Here is a 5,691-nt window from a genome sequence, read left to right on the forward strand (position 1 = left end):
TACTTTTCTTTGAACATGGACAGTTTATTAATGTCTTCTATCAAGAGCAGAATAGGGATGGTTTGGGGAAGCTGTTGTCTGCAAGTAGCTTTAATTTGGATATCTTGTTTTTAAATACTTTCTCATCAGATCAGTTGTGTCTTCTGCCATAGTGGCAGCACCATTCCCCACTTTATAGCATTCTTCAAATTGGGGTCAACAGAAGGTTAGGATGGCTTCCTGTGTCACATATCCTCCAATGAGTCAGTCTTCCTTTTTCTTTCTTTCTTTCTTTCTTTCTTTCTTTCTTTCTTTCTTTCTTTCTGCAACTGACTTTTGGTTGGCACATGCAAAGTTGATCACTGCTTCTCTTTCCTCCCACTTACCCTCTTGTGTTTTGAGGCATTTGGTTCAGAGTAAGTATAGATGGCAAAGCCATGCATTTCCTCCTCCTTCCCTTCCTCCCATTCCGCTCCGCAGTGACGTCCCCATAGCTAGGTTTTTGGCCTATCCATAAGAAAATCACCATTCATTTAGAGGATCTTTCAGGCTATTTTCACTTTATTTAGGAAAAAAATAAAGATATATCCAGCTAATTTTAGCATGAGGTATTACTTTGATTCCACATTTCCACATTTACTTGGAAACCACTTGAAGCTTGCCCTTTAAATCTGAGACAAAGGCTGGATATCAATGGTATATCACGTCTATTCAGTCATACAACTTCTGAGTGTCCTGGGCTATGCACGTCCACAGTCAGCAATTTTAGATACTCTATTTTCTCTTTGAATGTGCTGAATCCCTTCCTTTAAGTGTCAGCTCTGTTAGATTGGGTCCTGTTTATAACCCCTACCAGCAAGCTCCTCAAATCTGAGGGTCAGCAGACCATTTTGGTAGGAAGCTGGATTAGAATGACAGATAGCAGTTCTTTGTTAGGTGGATTAACTTTTTTCTATGTATTTTTCTGTGCAGCTATGTCCTGAAGTTAACACACTAATAATCCCTCCTTTGGCCTCACCTTTTCTGGGAAGATGAGACCCAGGAAAACATGTTCTCCAGTGCATGGTGACAGCTCATTCCTCTGCCCCTGACACTACTTCTGATTCATGCTGGGGTAACGGGGACCTGGTATCTTTCCCACAGCTACTAGCTCCCTGGTAGCCTTTCCTGATGTTTTAAATTTCCAGAATAAAGCTAAAACCTGACCTGTGTTAGAATGAAACAAAAACTGATGATTTACAAAGGACTAGGAATTAAACAAGCATCAGGCTTTTTCTCCATGATGCTAAATGCTAGACGATAATAGAGAAAAACCTATAAAGGTCTAAGAGAAAAGGATTGTGAATTTTTCAATCAGGGCTTGAGGTAAAATAAAAACACAAAACATAAAAACCTTTTCCAATATACGCAGACTCAAAAAGTATACCACCCATGAACATACATAATATAATACCACTCATACATGCCACAAACACATCAGAACCAAGAAAATGAGATAGGGAACATAAGACATGGGACTTATGACTTACCAATGATGGGACTGAATGGTTTCCATATAGTGGGGGAAATTATTTTCGATCTAGAATTTTGTCCTCAAAATTTATCCATCAAAGATCAAGTAAAATGAAGACATCTGCTGATAAGGGTTTATTTATTTTTTTAAAAGATTTTTATTTATTTATTTGGCAGAGGGAGGGAGAAAGAGAGCACAAGCAGGAGGTGTGAGAGAGGGACAAGGGGACTCTCCATGGAGCAGGGAGTCTGATGTGGGGCTTGATCCCAGGACCCTGGGATCATGACCTGAGCTAAAGGCAGATGCTTAATGGACTAAGCCACTCAGGTGCCCCTGATAAACAAGGATTTAGTAAAAGTGAAGGCGCCTGCCAAGGGAAGATGCAGGGATGTAAGAGGACAATCAGGCAGTCATTTAAAAAATGGAGCCAAATGTTCTTTCTTAGAAACTACTAGAGAATGGATTTATATAAAACTAAGTAGAGGTCAAGAAAGAAGAAAAAGAAAATCCAACACAGCAGAGTAGGAAAAGTGTTATAAAATGACAATGTGAAGTGGGCTCTGGGGGCCGATGTGTGGAGAACACTATGGTAGTGGGTTGAAGGCTCCAGGAAAAGGGGGGTGGGAGTGGGGGAAAAGTGATCTGAATGGCATTTAGGAAAAAAAATAAGAATGTGTATTTGAATTGGAGTAATAATTTTCCTTTTGCCATTCAAGAGTGTTTTCCCGGCCCCTAGTGGTTAACTGTCTCCTATGTGTGGTTGGAATTTTTTAGAGAAAGACAGCAGAGACAAAGAATAAAGCAATACTCAGCCCATGGCATGCAAAATAGGATTATGAGGCAAGAAAATAATCTTGTAAACCCAGCTTCTCCTTTGAGGCAGAGTCCCGCATTCCTGTACCATCCGCGCGCACATTTCCAAGTACCAGGCTTTTTCACTGGCATACGGACAGGACTAGGGACAGAGAGAGAAAGCTGTGAGGCGTGCACGGAAGGACAAGAGCTGATGGTCAGGATGATTGTGTCCTTGCTTCCCTCGCGCAGAGAAGGGGGGACGAGACAGATGCGGTAGCAACAGCAAGGGCAGAGCTCCTGACTCATCCTAATTTAGAACTCTGGACAAGACCACCCCCTGGGCCCCCCCCCCACACTCCCCCCACACCCCCTGGGCTCCTCCCACTGTTTTGGTAGAACAGCTTGGTCAGGCGGGGATAACACAGGATGTCTTTATCTGAGACACTGAGGTCTCCTGTAAAGGAATTATTACGCTTACTGGATCTCACTTCACTGTAAATGAAAGTGGACATATTATTAATTTCTTCCCACTCTCCAGTGAGTGGGGACCCAGAAAGATGGCCTCGGTGGGTATATCCAAAATAATGACAGTATTATTCCCCATTTATCTCAGTTACAATATTTCTTAAAAGATTTTATTTATTTATTTATTGAAGAGAGAGAGTGAGCAAGAGAGAGCACAAGCCGGGGGTCAGGGCAAAGGGAGAAACAGGCTCCCTGATGACCGGGAGCCCAATGCCGGACTTGATCTCAGGACCCTGGGATCATGACCTGAGTTGAAGGCAGACACTGAACCCGCTGAGCCACTCAGGCACCCTCTGAGTTACAATATTACAGTTTTGCAGTTTGCTTTATGATGCTTCATGATGCTCAAAGGTCCTTTAGTTTCCAAGATGGGCTCCCACATGTGATTAAAAACGTAGTAGTTCCCTTCTCCTTTCCCATCTCTGTTTTTTATTTTTTCTTCCCCCTCCTTCACCACATACAAGGGGCTAAAATAGATGGGCTCGGTGCGACTGTCCATAGTTTGAACAAAAAGGACATCTAAATTCTCCAAAGAGATTTGGTAAGCATTTGGGGAAAGCATATGAAAACTCGACACCAATAAATATTCCACACCCAGCTCTCTTTTCAGTCAGGAGGCAGTATTTCCAGCCAGGCGCTCATGCTCCAAAACAAAAGACAATACTCTTCCTAAAATCTGGTAAAACAGAGTTCAAGTGTAGCACAACAAGCAATGATCTCATTATGTATATTGCACATGTGTAAGGAAAAGCACCAGATATTTCCATCTGTCCATCTTTATCCGCAGAAAATTGATTTCACAACTTTTCCGGATGTTTAAATGCCAAGCCCCATATAAAAATCTTTGCCAATCACCCCTAAGCCTGAAAAATGTATCTTTCCAAACACTAGGGAAATGTGGAGTGGGAAATTCCCAGAGAGGAGAAATAAACCCGTGGTGGGGAGAAGAGGGACAGTCACCTGCGTTCATCACATAGCTGAGGGGACCCCCAGTAGCGGGCTCCTGGCTCTGTGCTCAGTGTACACTCAAGATTAAACACAGAGGGCCCGGGCCCCAGGACCGGAGCTGCAGACGCAGGCAGGGACGGAGGAGGACTGGAGTGCCAGGGGAAGGCACAGGGGTGTAAGGAGACAATCAGGCAGTCATTGAAAAAACGGAGCCAAATTCCTCCGAGCCATGCTGGTTAGGGGATGAGGTGTCCAGATTCATTAAATCGTCTGGCTCTTCCATATGAATAAACAAGTTTTCAGAGTCTGCCTTTATAACTTAACACCTAGCCAAGAGCTCAGGAACAAGAGTTTTGTTTTTTGTTTTTGGTTTTTTTTTTTTTTTTTTTTTTTTTTTTTTTACCAGGGTTTCCTTTCAGGAGTGTCTTGTCACTCTGAACACCCGGCTCTCACTCCACCACATGGCCCCTTTCCTTCCCGGGTTTCTTGGGACCTCTCTGTTCTTGGCTGCTTAGAATGCCTCTGTTCCCTTTCCCGTGCCTCACGCGGGGCCTCCGAGGCTTGGGTTTTCCCCCCGCGCACCCCTCTCTCAGCCCAGGCTGCGTCCAGGAGCCCGAGCTGATCAGGGTTTGGACAGCTGCCAAACCCACATCTTCACTTGACCTCTCACCTTCATTCTGTTTCCTGCCTCCACGCCCATCCTGGCTGCTTGTCTGCACTGTGATCTATACATAGTTATCCCACGGTCACTTGCACCGCGGCTCATCCAAAAGTGAGCTCACCCTCCTCACATCCCACGCCCGCTTCCTTTCCAACTGTCTGCAGTCTTAACACCTCCAGCATTCTGTTCGTGAATGTAACCATGCGGGCCATCTTCCTGGGTCCCCATTCCCTGGGGACTGGGAAGAACTTGCTGTGTCCGCCCTCCGGGACAGCAACCTTGGATCCCACAAATATAACAATTCCCTTTCAGTGTGTTTGTTTCTTCAACAGTAAAAACAGAGGCGGTGACAGACGGCTGCCGTACCCGGAGTGGGATCCAAAAAGATAACATATAAAAGCATTTTTGAAAAATGGAAAGTGTTGTACAAGAATAAGATGTTAGCTGGTGGCTCATAAACATTAAAATATTTTCCACATGGGAGGCTATTGTCATATACAAGTATGATAAATAGGATACACAGGCTTAAAATATAGAGAATGTCATGCTGAACAGCAAATCAAACTTGTACAGCTCAGTACCCAATAAAATGTAGGTAGTTTTTTTATTTTTGAAACAGTGAAATGTGGGTTTAAGAGAAAATCATCTCTCTTAGAGACCTTCGAGAGAGACATACACAGATAGATGTATATATCTTGCTGTAGATCACATTTATGTATGACCATAAAAGTATATAACCACATGCCGAATTGCCTTCCTCTTTTCCTGCCCCCCGGCTAAATAGTGTGGCTTTATAAGCTGTGGACTACATAGTTGTCCCTGGACTAAAGCCCCAGGCACTTGCTGGACAACCTGGTGTTGGCATCCAGAAATAATGAATGAAAGCCATGAATCCGTGCAGGCTTGGGGGCCGGGTGTAGGTGATGGGCGCTGTCTCCCTAGCCTCACTGCTCTGACACTACTCCGTCCGTGCAAGGACTCACGTCCTCCCCACCTTCACGTTATGGCATACTCTGATTAGCTCATCCATTCTGCGTCCAGTGACCCCTGCCATCACCACACCCACTGCATACTTCAGAAAATACAGGATCTTTGAGCACTTATCACAAACCAGATGTTCTGGTCAGGACTAGGAACCAGATTTGGCTCTCCCAATTCGAATTGCATCCGACCCGTGGGGGCAAAGTCTCAAGAAGTGGCAAAACCATCCCATTTCACATTATACTCTTGCATAAATGTGAGAGGCCACAAAAAGGATGTCTTTGTTTTC

This window comes from Mustela nivalis (assembly GCF_964662115.1).
Source record: "Mustela nivalis genome assembly, chromosome: 1".
In the NCBI taxonomy this organism is placed as follows: Eukaryota; Metazoa; Chordata; class Mammalia; order Carnivora; family Mustelidae; genus Mustela; species Mustela nivalis.